We start from the raw sequence: 16950 nt of genomic DNA, 5'->3' as shown, positions 1-16950 counted from the left end.
CCAGGAATGAATCTAATCAGCACATAAATTAAGGATATTTATCATGCATAAGGTTTGTTCAGTTCTGGTAACCTGCACACCTAGCCTTGTTGTACCCAAGTCAGCTAATGAGAGTAGTATACATATCTAATAATCATGCCATGAAATACATTGCCTATCAACCATGCATACTCTAAATGAAACTCTATGCAGTGTAGTAAGTTCTACATAATTTGCATTTATTAGACGACATTAGTGAAAAGGAAGCTCAGTATATAGCAATAGAAAGAGCTGCAAAGCCAAATCACAATGCCCAGACCCCACTGCATAAGGGGTTTGCATAAACTAATAGTCACCTTTTGGTATTTGCCAGGAGCGATTATTAGTTTATGCTCAGTCCACTAGTGCATTGGGAGCTGTACAGCACTATGCTCATTTTTTGTTGCTGTTAATATAGTGCAGGAAAACCGGTCAATTTATGCCCAGCAATAGATATGCTGAAGGGGTGGGTACTCTGGCGTGACATCCAGGTTATTACTCATAGAAGTATGGGTTATAAAACTGGAGAGTTCATATGGAGACTATAGAATACATCAACATTCCGGTCAAGACAAGTCTGGTGATCGCAATGTTGATTCGGTCATTGAATAAACTATACAATCTTCTAAGCTATTGATGCCAGCCCTGGGAGTGCAGCCTATACCTTGGATGGATCGATGGATGAATCTGCCAATGAAAGACTTTAGCAATGAATAAAAAAAATATATATATATATATATTTATTTATTTTCATATAGTTTTGCAGTGTCAAAATATTCTTTATGTACAGAAAGGTGTGTGTGTGTATGTATGTATGTAATATATATATATATATATATATATATATATATATATATATATATACACACACACACACACATATATACATACACACTGCAAAACTATATGAATAAAAAAAATTATTAACTAGATAACAAGACAGAGTTGCATCAATGGTTAAGGGCTATGAAATACAAGTTAAATATTAACCTGAAAAAATCAAACAGTTTTTCTCTGCAACAAGAGGTGCAAACTGTAGAATTCTGCAGATCTTTGGACAAACACAAAGTAAAAAGCACAATTATTTTATGTGGAAGTGTTTCTCACATTCTGACCAAAGTGCCCATTATTGTGTGAACATCAAGGCTATCACAATTGTTGGTCAACGGGTCAGACGCAGCCTCTGAAGGCTTTGTTTTGTATTTTTAAATGGCATCCAGTTCCAGTGATAAAACACTATATTCTACCATATGGACACAGCCACATTAAAAATGCAATTATAACATTTATATGGCCCTTTAAATAAAATAAATGGGAGTAAGAGCCTTATGTCGAAGTGCATTTGCAACAACAAACTTTCTGAATCACTGATCAGACTGTCATATTTGTCAGTTGTTTTGCTTCCCCATCTGACACTAAGGGGCGTATTCAATTGTGAGCATTAACGCTGAAAAACGAGCGCTCGAAAAATATTACCGTTTATACGGTAATATTGCGCGCGAAAAGCGTTAATATGGTAGTTTACTTGCGGAATTTCAGCTCGCAGCTCAGGGAGCTGAAATTCCGCAAGTAATTACCGTATTAACTCTAAGATTTTTCAAGCGCTCGTTTGTTAGCGTTAACGCTAACAATTGAATAGGCCCCTTAGGGGTATATTTACAAAAAAACTGCAGACTTGAAAGAGTGGAGATGTTGCCTATAGCAACCAGATTCTAGTTCTTTTTTAGTACATTTTATAAAAATGTCAATTAAAATCTGATTGGTTGTTATAGACAACCTCCACTTTTTCAAACCTGCAGTTTAGTAAATATACCCCTAAGACTGTCACATACAGTCTGTACTTAATTGCACAAATTAACTCAAGTCAAGACAATGCCAGGACTTAACATAGTCAGAAATCCCTACTCCTCTTTTACTTAGTAACCCCTCTGTATGTAGCACATTGGTAGGGCGGTAGGGGTCTCCCTCAAAGTTTTCATAGGAAAGGAGAAGGTATTGACACAATCACTCTAGGGCATCTCCCATCTTAGGTATTCAAGCTGCTACAACATCTGTCCAATTAGGCACCACATTTGGTACACACTTCTCATACAATACATCATCATCACCATCACCATCAATTTATATAACGCCACTGATTCCGCAGCGCTGTACAGAGAACTCATTCACATCAGTCCCTGCCCCATTGGAGCTTACAGTCTAAATTCCCTAACATGCACACACACCCAAAGAGAGAGAGAGAGAGAGACCAGGGTAAATTTTGAAAGCAGCCAATTAACCTTCTAGTATGTTTTTGGAGTGTGGGAGGAAACCCGAGCACCCGGAGGAAACCCACGCAAACACAGGGAGAACATACAAACTCCACACAGATAAGGCGGCCATGGTCAGGAATTGAACTCATGACCCCAGCGCTGTGAGGCAGAAGTGCTAACCACTTAGCCACCGTGCTGCCCAATACATATATATATATATATATATATATATATATATATATATATATATATATATATATATATATATATATATATATATATATGATAAATTATTACAACTGGTAGTTTGGTTAGACCTGTAGATAAACAGCATGCATATACCTCTAAGAAAGCCTTAATATACGGCAAGTGTTTTCATTTTTAGCTGTATTTTATTAGCATGAGCGTGTCTCTTGCTTTTGGTTTCAGATGATGTAGTCACTTTCAAAGTGGTGAGGGCTAGACTCAACGGTGATGGACCCAAGTGAGTGAAATTGAACATTTGAACAATATATGTTGCTTCCTGCCCGGTATTATGCTTTATCCTGCCATTGTATATACTTTAACCATACACAATCCCGATGCTACGACTATAGAGGAACACACACAGACCATGTGCCATCCAGCGTTGTGGCAAATTGGCTCCTTTACATGCAGTGATTTACATTACTTATTTTAGAATGATTTGAGTTAATGTGGGTTATAAATATTTTGGTTGCCAAGTCATGTAATGCAAAAACAGGACTGGGGTGACCTTTTGGTCATTAGATACTTAAAAGCACCCCAAATAATATGCATCCACAACACACATTATTTGGGGGATCACCGAAAGGTAAAGCTAAAAACACACTTCATTCCTAAGCTAGAATACACACATGTGACTCTTTGGCAAAGTTCATTATCCACACCATTGAGTGTGGTTTGATAACCACATGTAATTAGGTGTGGTCGTTGGTGGCTTTAATACCAACAGGCACAGATCTTATTTTATGTCCCCTAGCTTAAGAAAGAACCGCAAGGTGATAAACCTCACAGTGATAATATATTTCGCTTGTCTGTAGTAATTGTATAACTGCAATTCTATAACAAAGGCTTTTTACTACAGTTCACCTCTATGGAAAACCATCTACTGAAGTGTGGAAACACCCCTTAGAGAATGAGCATCTGGACTGAAACACAGGAATAGGATCCAATATTTTGTACCGATCTCAGTTCAAGCTAGGACATCAGGCCTGGTCTTATGTAGGCACATGGTAAAACAAATAGGTGTTTTGATGTTGTTAAACATCATGGCCTTCTCATTCTAAGCTATGTTGGAGACAATGCTCGACGGTGGGGGATTTGCTTCATATTTTTTGGACATGTTCGGTTTTACAGTCATTTTGGGTCCGGGTATTTTATTTAGCTAACAAGGTTACCGGCTTATCTCTCTCCCCAGTTCCTGAAATTGCCCTTCTTCAACTTTAGCCTCCTCTAGCCCCGAAGCAGGCTCGGTATGTTTTTAACCATATACTTATTGCTGCTAGGGCCTCCATAGCTCCGGCATGGAAGGCTCCGTTTCCCCCCTCCTTAACAAAAAGTAATAGCCAAAGTTCAGTTTGCGTTCGAGATGGAAACTCTGGGTGCTCCCTACTCTACGAACCCTTCCTCCCCATGGTGCTCCCTACTCTACAAACCCTTCCTCCCCATGGTGCTCCCTACTCTACGAACCCTTCCTCCCCATGGTGCTCCCTACTCTACGAACCCTTCCTCCCCATGGTTAAACTGGTTTGACTGGCATGTGTATGTGACAGAAGGTGGTGGTGCTAAAATAGCAAATCGCCCTTCCTCTCTTCCCGTTAATGTTGCCCTTGTTACGCTAACTGGGTCCCCTTAGCCTGTCTAGGTAGTGCCCTTAAGTTCCCAGGTCGAGTCGGGTATCTCAGCTTTAAAAAGAAAATTCCACTGTGGTTTATTTGCTTTATGTAAATTTGTTTACATTGTAATGGTGTGTCCAAATCCCCTCCTTCCTTTTTACTTTCTGTACCCCTATTTACTTGTCAAAACTCAATAAAAACGATTAATGCAAAAAAAAAATAAAAAAAAATAGTGGGTTATTAGACCGGTTTAGACGAGTCATACAAGCAATAAAAACAGTAGTAGCCAGGAAGTTGTAACATTATCATTCGCCTATGAAAAGTAGTCCTCATGGACAAGAAGCATAGAGATACAAATGGTTTGGTGTTGGTTAATAGACAAATGCATAATAATGAAGGGAAACAACTTAAGTGTAATATTTTGCAGCGCAGACTTGAATACTCATCAAGCAATATCAGGGGATCTTCCCGTAGAAGCCATGTCCAGCTACCATGCAGTGTTGTGAAAGAAACGATGAATGTGGTATTGAACTGTTTGAGGAAGAGTATTACTAAAGCTTTCCCAAATGTCAAACAGTTTTCCATGTGCGATTCCTCGTGTGATGCCTCCAACCATTCTATGCAGAAAACAAGAAAAGTGTTCTTGAAAAGCTGTAAATCAGGTGCTTCGTCATGTATCCATGATTGAAGAATATATTTTTGAACTACTGCTAAAATTATCTACCCTTAGCCAGTTTAATGGGAGGGATCCACAAGATCCTGCAGTGCCCATTTGGGAGAAAGTGAAATTCAGGAAATGGGTGGAGGCATAAAGTTGAACTTGTCACCAGAAATGTTTTATTCCGGCACAGTCCTCACATACAGTCCCCCACTAAATCCACATTTCAAGCAATTATCCGAGTCTGACAATCCCATAATCAGTCTGTGGTTGAGAGACAAATAGCCTCTGTGAAAGATATTGAAATCACTAGCATTGTAGTACAGGAATATGACGATCTTTTTAGAAGTTGCTTTAGTGAGACATTTAGAAAAGTGTTCAGTGAGTGAAACAGACCTGGGGGTAAATGTATCAAGCTGAGAGTTTTACGGCGGGCTTGAAAAATCAATCAGATTCTAGCTATAATTTATTTAGTACATTCTACAAAATGACAGCTAGAATCTGAATGGTTGCTATAGGCAACATCTCCACTTTTCACTTCAGATCTGACGAAGAATTGGTACTTGTTTGACCACATATGCATGCGCACAGAGGACCTAGCCGCGGCTGCGACAACCCGGATACATACAATCTATCCATGCAGCCGGAGTAAAACACTAGAAAGGCAGAGCTGCATCTACATAGCCCTTCAAAAGGGTAAGTTTCACCTTTCTGCCCACAATTGCTGGGGCTAATTATGGACTGAATACAGACTGCTTAACATTTACGGATTATACATCTAAGACCACTACAGTAATGTGTCCAATTCATTTGACCAGTCAAAGGAGGGGGGGGGGGGGGCGGGAGGGGAGAGACTTGAAAATAGAGATGGCATAAATTTTAGCCTGGAACCAAGCAAACTTGTGCGTTGCTGGAAGATAGATATATATATTATCTATCTATCTCTCACTCACACACCACTTTTTAAGGGTGTTTTTCTCGAAAGGTCTACTAGAGAGCAGATATTCGTTATTCCCTTTCTGCACCAAGAAGAAAAAGGGATATAAGGCTTTGCCATTCTGGAATTCAAATAAGGACTGATAGCTATAAAGGCAATTTTTTTCTGAATCGAATTCCAAGACTTAGATGAAGTCGTGAGCAAAGGGTTATCTAAAACATCTTGAAAAACATCAAATTTGTGTGCGAGTAGAAAAGAGATGAGTACCATCTCCGACAGCAATGGGGGTGGTGTTAGTGTACGAGGACATGGATTAGAGCCAGTGTCTAATGATTCTAAGACGACTGACAAATGTATCGCTTAAGTTTTGGTAGATTAACCCCTCCCTTTCTGGCAGACTGTTGGAGCTCAACCAAAAAGAGGGGAATATATAATTATGGGTGTTACTATGGTAGAATGTTTTGTATTTTATTTAAAAACAAATAAAAAAATATATACTAAACAAGTAAACTGTAGTTCATTGCTAATAAAGGGTTTGTGGAACACTGGGATGAAACTGTATTACTAGCATTGAAAGTAAGTGAAAAGAGGGATGATTTAATGGTACAAAACGTATCTTTTGGTAAAGCCTACTTTTCTAACAGGTCTGCAAACCAAACATTACTATTATTTGGCAATACCATGAAGACATTCTACAATACAATCACATATCTAATATATAAATGCTTAGTGGCGTCTGTCTGTCCGTGTGTGTGGGAAAAAAAAACAAGTTGCAGCGCCACCTGCTGGGCAGAGTTATACACTGACCTACTAAATTCTTAGTGTGTGTGGGAAAAAAAAAATTCAAAAAGGGCTGAAATGTGGTAGGGCTCAAACTCAATTTCGTGAGGTAATTTTACCTCATGAACACACATGTGTAGAGGCGTACGTTAGTGTGTGTGTGTGGAAAAAACTATTTTCTCAGAAAGGGCTCATCCAATTGACCTGAAATTTGGTATACTGACATTATTTGACAAAAAAATTAGAATAGTCAAGTCAGTTAACTTCCATCATCCCCCCTTCCCCCCGTGGGAGGGGTAGTAAAGGGTAAATTTACGAGTTGAGGGGTCAAACTCATTTTCGTGAGGTAGTTTTACCTCATTAACACACATTAAAAAGGGCGCTTGCGTCGGGAAGTAACGATCTTCCCCTGAGGAGGCCTAGGCTAGGCCCAAATGCATGACAAGAACCTTTTTAAGACCTTAAGTATCTTGATTTGACTAGAATGCATGAGTATCATGCACGGGTTAACTTGTATACAATATTACACCAAATACTCAATATGGCAAATTAGTCTTGGCATCATACACACTCCACTACTAAAGGCATTGACCAAAACGTTATCAGCAGAAAGGCCAATGGAAGATTATATATAAAAAAAAAACAAAAAAAAAAAAAACACACACACACTAAAAATTGCTGATAAAAAAAGGCAATAGCTAATCATCTTACAAAATCTATATACACATTGCAGTGGTGGATGAATATAGAATATATATTTGATTTTTGTTTTTTTAGTTTGTTATTTGATAGCAGAGTAATGTGTAAATAAAATATTATAAATGCGTTAATAAGTATAAATAATATTTTGCCTACAAGTTGCCATAAATGACTGATAAAAACACAATAGTCACCCCTCAAATTAAGGGTGGCAGCTATTCTCAAAACCACTTGTTTCACCAGTGCCCGCCAGATTTGAAAAATACAAATAAAGAACAATGCACCTAATAGTGAAGTACTATTATTAAATACACAGCGAGTGACACACACAGAGAGCGGGAAGCCTGGTTCAAATAGAAAATTAATGGGAGCTTATCCGACTGCCTCTAAAGAATCTCTTCCTAGCAGTTTAAACCTCTAGAGCGATATATTTCTTACTTATCTCATATGACAAACATCTGAAATCTTGGATACTCCAATGCAATATACCAAGACAGAGAGTTTAATTCAGATAAGCGTAGTAAGCTTTCATGCTGTATGAGTGCTTTTTTTTTATTGTTTGATCATTAAAAAGTTTTGTTAAAAAAACAAAAAAAAAAAAAAAAAACACAAAAAAAACAAAAAAACAAAACAGACCACGAGAGAGGGAGAGGGAAATTGAGACCGCATTTTCTATTAATATTCTACCCATAGAGTATTTCTTTCCGCTGTTTTTTAAACTATCTATTTGCCAATAGTAACAGTCTGACTCTCTGTTACATGTCTAGTGATTGGGTGGGGTGAGTAACACCCTGTCTGCAGCTGCTTCAGAGAAAGGGATCTCATCTGTTACTGCATATTCCAGAGAAGAGGATTGGGTCCTACACAGAGAGGTTTTTGTTTTTTAATTATTAAAGTAAGCAGGAATGCATCACATCCATATTCTAGGATTCAACAAACAATGTATTTAGATAAGATCTCATTTAAACTATTAGTGATAACCCTCTCTCCTGATCAGGATTCACGTTTGGTTGACTACCAAGAAAAATCCACTTAAAATTCCGAAATACCACTGCTTCCCTTAAAGTTAATATTTCTGGCCATTCTATATGGCAAGCCCTGTAGCCCCACACTTACATGAGCGTCCAAGGAAGGATTTCATATATTGTTTTTTGCAGATTTGGAGCAGCAGTTTCTCACCTGCAACAATGTGGTACACCCCTTCCCCACCCAACATCCAGTACAAAATCTTCACGTTTGACATTTCACATACAAAAAAAAAAAAAGTCAGTTTGCAAATTGACATTAAACACATCACAGATATTTTGCTATTGTTTGTATATTGCAGTGTGCTACCAGTACAGTGAGGAAAAAGGAAGATGGGCAATCCAGTACCTATTTGCTACTGGCCCAGAGGACACGGAGGAGGATGGGCAATCCAGTATCTGCTACTGGCCCAGAGGACACGGAGGAGGATGGGCAATCCAGTATCTGTTACTGGCCCAGAGGACACGGAGGAGGATTGGGTACACAGTATCTGTTACTGGCCCAGAGGACACGGAGGAGGATTGGGAACACAGTATCTGCTACTGGCCCAGAGGACACGGAGGAGGATGGGCAATCCAGTATCTGCTACTGGCCCAGAGGACACGGAGGAGGATGGGCAATCCAGTATCTGCTACTGGCCCAGAGGACACGGAGGAGGATGGGCAATCCAGTATCTGCTACTGGCCCAGAGGACACGGAGGAGGATGGGCAATCCAGTATCTGTTACTGGCCCAGAGGACACGGAGGAGGATTGGGTACACAGTATCTGTTACTGGCCCAGAGGACACGGAGGAGGATTGGGAACACAGTATCTGCTACTGGCCCAGAGGACACGGAGGAGGATGGGCAATCCAGTATCTGCTACTGGCCCAGAGGACACGGAGGAGGATGGGCAATCCAGTATCTGCTACTGGCCCAGAGGACACGGAGGAGGATGGGCAATCCAGTATCTGCTACTGGCCCAGAGGACACGGAGGAGGATGGGCAATCCAGTATCTGCTACTGGCCCAGAGGACACGGAGGAGGATGGGGAACACACTATCTGCTACTGGCCCAGAGGACACAGAGGAGGATGGGGAACACACTATCTGCTACTGGCCCAGAGGACACGGAGGAGGATGGGCAATCCAGTATCTGCTACTGACCCAGAGGACACGGAGGAGGATGGGGAACACAGTATCTGCTACTGGCCCAGAGGACACGGAGGAGGATGGGGAACACAGTATCTGCTACTGGCCCAGAGGACACGGAGGAGGATGGGGAACACAGTATCTGCTACTGGCCCAGAGGACACGGAGGAGGTATGGGGAACACAGTATCTGCTACTGGCCCAGAGGACACGGAGGAGGATGGGGAACACAGTATCTGCTACTGGCCCAGAGGACACGGAGGAGGATGGGGAACACAGTATCTGCTACTGGCCCAGAGGACACGGAGGAGGATGGGGAACACAGTATCTGCTACTGGCCCAGAGGACACGGAGGAGGATGGGGAACACAGTATCTACTACTGGCCCAGAGGACACGGAGGAGGATGGGGAACACAGTATCTGCTACTGGCCCAGAGGACACGGAGGAGGATGGGGAACACAGTATCTACTACTGGCCCAGAGGACACGGAGGAGGATGGGGAACACGGTATCTGCTACTGGCCCAGAGGACACGGAGGAGGATGGGGAACACAGTATCTGCTACTGGCCCAGAGGACACGCAGGAGGACGGGGAACACAGTATCTGCTACTGGCCCAGAGGACACGCAGGAGGACGGGGAACACAGTATCTGCTACTGGCCCAGAGGACACGCAGGAGGACGGGGAACACAGTATCTGCTACTGGCCCAGAGGACACGCAGGAGGACGGGGAACACAGTATCTGCTACTGGCCCAGAGGACACGGAGGAGGATGGGGAAGACAGTATCTGCTACTGGCCCAGAGGACACGGAGGAGGATGGGGAAGACAGTATCTGCTACTGGCCCAGAGGACACGGAGGAGGATGGGGAAGACAGTATCTGCTACTGGCCCAGAGGACACGGAGGAGGATGGGGAAGACAGTATCTGCTACTGGCCCAGAGGACACGCAGGAGGACGGGGAACACAGTATCTGCTACTGGCCCAGAGGACACGCAGGAGGATGGGGAACACAGTATCTGCTACTGGCCCAGAGGACACGGAGGAGGATGGGGAACACAGTATCTGCTACTGGCCCAGAGGACACGGAGGAGGATGGGGAAGACAGTATCTGCTACTGGCCCAGAGGACACGCAGGAGGACGGGGAACACAGTATCTGCTACTGGCCCAGAGGACACGCAGGAGGACGGGGAACACAGTATCTGCTACTGGCCCAGAGGATACGGAGGAGGATGGGGAAGACAGTATCTGCTACTGGCCCAGAGGACACGGAGGAGGATGGGGAAGACAGTATCTGCTACTGGCCCAGAGGACACGGAGGAGGATGGGGAAGACAGTATCTGCTACTGGCCCAGAGGACACGCAGGAGGACGGGGAACACAGTATCTGCTACTGGCCCAGAGGACACGCAGGAGGATGGGGAACACAGTATCTGCTACTGGCCCAGAGGACACGGAGGAGGATGGGGAACACAGTATCTGCTACTGGCCCAGAGGACACGGAGGAGGATGGGGAAGACAGTATCTGCTACTGGCCCAGAGGACACGCAGGAGGACGGGGAACACAGTATCTGCTACTGGCCCAGAGGACACGCAGGAGGACGGGGAACACAGTATCTGCTACTGGCCCAGAGGATACGGAGGAGGATGGGGAACACAGTATCTGATACTGGCCCGGATAGGGAGGAGGATGAGAAATTGTATCCTCGACTAGTGAGAAAACAGAAGGATGCTAGCTACTGTTCTCCAAAGGAAGGGGGGGCATGATAGGGTATACATAGTGTGGGCCTTTAAAGAGACTTGTAGGTGAAAACTTAAATGTAAAAGCCTAAACATGAGCATACACCCAGTACATAATAAATCCACTGCAACATAGCATATAAATTAGCCTTCTGTGATAGCTGTAAATTCAACAACTAGGGGTGGGGGGGGCTGGTTTTAAACGGTAAAAAACAAATTCTGTTCTGGAGAATATAGTGAATACAGTTACTCAATGGGAATTATAGTTGTATTAAGTTATGTTCCATTCTACAGTGATATGATATATGCAACAAGTCATAAGAGTTAGATATTCAATTGTAATATTTGCTATTGGCCCTTTGTTTTAAAGAGGTTCATAATCTAATTATTGTGTCAATCAGTAATAAATTGTTTTATTTTCAACTATATCAGTTCTCTTGTTATAGTCGACCCCCACAAGGTACTATAAAAAATTATATACACATCTTTGTATTTACTTTACAAGTAAACTGTGAGGGTGATGTATGGGGTAGGGATCTTACATTTCACCAGCATACTAGAGTGAGCACACTGCCAAGAGGGTGAAACCGCCTTTTTTAAAAAGCTATGCCTAGTGTCACTGGGAGGGGTTGATAAGAGAAATAGTGTCATGTCACCTCAGTCTGACTCTGTAAACACTGCGTAGGGTGGTGGGTTGGACGTTTAACTTTCCCCAGATAACTTCCACACTGCCAAACTAACAAGAGTTCACAAAAATGAGCATTGGACTGACAGCAACCTCTTGCTAGTGTTCACAGTGCCTGATCTTAGCAGCAATCTCCATCTTGTAACCTCAAAAAAATAGTTTGTCTCCAGGGACCAGGACCTGCAACTGAAGCACCAGCTGTCAAAATGTATTTTTTTTTGTAAACTAGATCTTAGAGCAGGAAGTATCAACTATGGTTGTTTAACCCAATCACTACCTGATGTAAGCATCCTGTGAGGATTCTTCAGGTCATTAATACTCCTACACTATTGTATATCACCGACGAATTAAACAGCAGTATACAGAGACTGTTTATACGTTGACATAAATTCCTGCCCCAGTGGAGCTTGCAATCTAATTTAATTTTAGCTAGATGTCCAAACACATATGGCTAGGTTATTTGGCTAGAGGACGACACTGGAGCACCTGGAGGAATGCCACGTTGACACAGGGAAAACATGCAGACCCCAAGTATATAGTACCTAGTTGGATTTAAACGCAAAGCTCCAGGTCTGTGAGGCAGAATGGCAACCACTCTGCCACCCAATATTTAATGCACACTCTGGGGTGGCTGCAGAGTTTGCACCCCAAATCGCAGGAACAGTTTGCGCTCATTAAAAAAGTCGCAATTGCAACCATATGAAAAGCAGCAATAATCTTTAGATGCATGACAGTCAGCAACAGTAGCAAATATGCACGGTTTACACCAGGTATACGTCACACTTATTACATCCCATGTGTCCATGGTTTTAACCATTTTATCGGCAATAAATGCCTTCGCTATTAGGCATCAATAAAATTTCTAACACCGAATACATCAAAACACAACTTCCCATCTCGCGAGAACAAAAAAAAAAAAAAAGAAGCTTAAACAAGTACACAAAAGTATAATATAAGTCTAAGCAAAGAATAAATCGCCAAACAGCATAAGTGAAACATTAGCAAGCAGCCAATAACAAGTGCTTCGCTAGTGTTGAGGACCATCATCTTCCACTATTTGCCCCAGACCACACACAAATAATACGACTTTTTCAGCCACATATACACCTTTGTGCCAGGCTGCATCTATTCACAAATGAGTGAGTGCACTGTACTCAGCTATGTTAGAACCCCCCTTAATATAAGTGGCAGAACCACCCAAAACTGCATGGGCACATGTTTGTGCGCCCACTTTCCAACCATTCAATTTCATGCTCACCTTTCACAAGTGTACAGTGTCATAAATGCAAAAGTGTTATAGAATAACACGTATAAACATGGAAACAGTTACAAGACTTAAACTCTATAGATCACCAACAACTGGATTGATGTTTGCTTTTTGTAACCATATAAATTAAGAGGGACACTTTCAAAAGTGGTTAAGGACCACATAGGGGCATATTCAATTGATGGCGTTACATGTAAAAGTAACCCGGTGTGCGCACTATTACCGTCATTACGGTAATAGTGCACGTAAATACCGTTATTACAGTAGCTTTCACGCTGGATTTCATCTCACAGCTCAGAGAGCTGCGAGCTGAAATCTGGCTTAGCATTACCGTAATAACGGTAATACTTTTAACGCTGCGGGAAAACGGCAACAATAGAATATGCCCCATAGAATGGACAAAGGGTGCACAATGTTACATCTACCAATTTTCCCTAAACAAAGTAATGTAATGTACCACTAACACACCAATGACAGATTTTAGAAGTGTTTACCAAACATTTGTTTGTTGTTTTTACAATAAAATTTCCAACTAGGTGGCATGTATACAACTGACATATCTGCAGTATAAATCATCTTTACATAGCACCAGAATCCCCAAAGTCACGCTTTCATATGCAAAGCAATAAAGTAAAATGAAATACTCAGTATTACCCTGGCTTTCCAACACATTAGCCTATCCATTACAACATTCCGCAAACCCTAAACAGTGGTTGAATGGATGCTGATAAATGACAAAATATAGCTTGTCAGTAATGCTTGCCATGAATGAGTGTCATTTTAAACAAGTCTTAAACAATTTCTTATAGGCTTCTCGATTGTTCTTCTGGAGGGAGAGAGGGTTTGGAGTAAATATGCAAATCTTGCCGATATGAACCGCTGGTTTAATACACTCAAGCGTAGCTAACATGTACTCTTCTGAGCAGATTTTCAATATATGTAGTCAGGCTGGGTACACATTACAGTGTTTTTAGACAATTATCAGGCAATACAATCTATAAACAGCAGTTTGGCCTGACATCACATTGGTGTGTGTGTACACTGCTACGATGGATGATTATCGTTCCAAAGCACATTGTTTTGTTTCATTTGATTTTTAAACATTCATCGATGGAACTATGTTGGCCCAATTCTGCAGTGTGTATGCATTCATGACTGGCAGTGTCCATAGGTCTCTATGGAGTGTGCAGAGTCAAGATCCTCTCAGCCAATGGATGACAGATGAGCACAGATCTGATGGTAAATAGTGTATAGTGGGTACAAATGAATGATCATTATTTTTCCCCCTGTCGTTGGTAAAATCGTTAGAAATGTTGCATTGGAAGAAATTTTCTGTACTGTGTGCCCAGCCTTAGGTATCTGCAGTTTTCTGTCTACCAATAAACTGCGATAACAATGCTTATCACAGTGATAGAAAATCAGTTACAGCTGCAATTTACTCTAAAAAATATCGCTGGAGTCCTGGATCCCTTTTCGCACGTGTGACCCAATTCACACTTGCGTAGTGGAACTGGAAGGCCTAACTTGGATTTTCAGTTCCACCAAAAAAAAAAAAAAAAAGAAATGTTTTAAGCTTTATTAGAAAGACGTGCTTAAACAAATCATTTTTTCTATGGGTTATCCCTGCTATCGCCGTAGTAAGATGGACTGCTGCAATCCTTCTTAAATTGGCTTTCCCATGCTTTTCAAGGGAAAGTTTTCATTGGGTTTCGCTGCTTTAACCCCTGGACAGAAAACCGCATATTCCTGGTTCCCTGCATATCCAAAATTTGCTAAAAGGGTAAATGTTAAAGCTGCATTAACAACTAACTGGCAGAACCTTTCAAAACGGCTGCAGATGGAGGAGGTATGAGTGGGAGGACCAATCAAAAGCTGTAATCTCAGCAACATAAGCTTCTAATTCGTCCTTCTGCTCACACTCCCTCTACAGTTTTTGACCAGGGCTGCGAGACGACCACAGGGCCGTGAGATGACCACAGGGCCATGGGTAAAACGGCTGCATTAAGCAGAACCCAGAGCTGTGGTGAAGGGAACGAGCAGATTGGTACTATGCAACTACAGGTGCTAATGCAGTTTTAAATATACACTGTATAGCAGAGTGCATCTGGTCAAAAATTTGATAATGAGAGGATAATTAGGATAGCATAGTTTACAGATATTACAGAAAAATGCTTTTAAAATGTAGAAATCTCCTTCAAATAACATAACGGTTAACTAATGGACTGTCATCCCCTCAGTCTTGGGACTCTGCAATGCCCCAAAATGATATAGGATTATGTCAAACCTCTTATTTTCAATCTAAAGCAAACTGATAGGACAGACTTTATTTTGCAGATATGTTTATATCAGCGAATCAGGCTCTGACATATTATAATGCAATAGCGAATTTACATTCTTTTCAACTCTTACATAGTGCTGCTAAGAAGCCTGATATGACTGCTAGATCTATTAAGAAATCAGGAAAATACAATGGGTTTAACAGAATGACTAATAATATTTATTATTACAAACAAGTATATATGATACACTACTACCTAAATTCATAGTTCAATATATTTAAAGTAATGAAAAAGCAAATCTGAGGCTTCACATAATCACAAGTGCTGTAATGTTCTTGGCATCACAAAGCATACAGAAGTCTAGCGACATATTACTACTATTAAGGAAAAAGTAAAGAACTACTCTAGTCTTCGATTCACTGCACACATTAGCACATTTCGTCTCTGTTGCAAAGGTACTTAACCTTTTTTCGTAGACAAATCCAAATTGTGAGTTACCTTTGCAAGCCATGGTTGAGTTATCAATAACAGACTTGCATTTAATTAATTTAAAGTCATATTAAAAAATATGACCATTAAAAAATGGGAACTTGTACCAAATAAGGTCATAAAAATAGAATTCATAAGATACTGATTAGATGGAAGTACACAATTGGTTTGCAAAAAAAATAGTTAAGATAATCTGCTGGACCATCAGCTCATGCATATAGAACCACAAGTATTTCAGTGTGCATCATGCATAATTTAAAGGGACCATTTTAAAAACACCTGCTAATCGCAAATATTTATATTTATTACAAAGTTGGCCTATTAAGGCAAAGATCTATTCTTATACAGGATAACATTAACCTGCAAGGTACAACTACGGTATTCACTTGCCAGAGGCACCTGAGCCTTCTAAATGACAGCTGTCATTACAACATACATGCAGCCATAAATTATACCCATCAGTTGCTAACCATCTTACCATTACTACCTGCACTTACTTAACAGGATCATTACCTTACTTCAGTATTGCACATTTTCTATTATATATCACAAATTTATAAGATTAACCTATTAAATGGAATGGTTGATTCAACAGATATAAATCATATAGTCTGGAGTCAAAAATACTCTAGTGACTCAACACTTAACCTTTTTTCTTTCTGCCACAGAAGCCTGCACCATGCTGTAGGCCTCACTGCCAGGGGACAGATTATGAACCACGTCTGAGAAACAGCATCGTCACCTCTTCCCTGTACACTACATATACTGGGTTGTTTTTTTTTCCTTTTTTTATCAGGAACACGATATACGTTTCCAGCTTCTGGACACTCGTTCATACTGGGCACAATTCCAGATGTAGTCCTTTCCTTACAGCTAAATATCTGATGTTAGTGTCACACACACACACAGGACCCACATCACTTGGGTCCTTACACAATGTATCCAGACTAATTGAAACAGGAGCACAATTACAGCTGAACCCTATAGCCTATGCTATAGAATTGGGCATCAGGGATGGTGTTAAATGGCACCTTTTGGCCCTAGACATCACAGATCTTTATAGCCCACACACAATGTGAAGCTCTATGCCCACACCTGAGACTTAATGGGTTTGGTGAGGCCACATGCCCACTGCC

The 16950-nt window shown here is 41.3% G+C and overlaps 1 protein-coding gene across 2 annotated transcripts in view; it reads right to left on the bottom strand.

Moving 5' to 3' along the window:
- CHD9 (chromodomain helicase DNA binding protein 9) overlaps window positions 1-16950 on the bottom strand; it is a 128920-nt gene that overhangs the window by 110974 nt on the left and 996 nt on the right. The window lies entirely within an intron of this gene.

This window comes from Mixophyes fleayi, chromosome 10 (assembly GCF_038048845.1).
Source record: "Mixophyes fleayi isolate aMixFle1 chromosome 10, aMixFle1.hap1, whole genome shotgun sequence".
Classification (NCBI taxonomy): domain Eukaryota; kingdom Metazoa; phylum Chordata; class Amphibia; order Anura; family Limnodynastidae; genus Mixophyes; species Mixophyes fleayi.
This window is presented reverse-complemented; position numbering and strand designations above follow the sequence as displayed.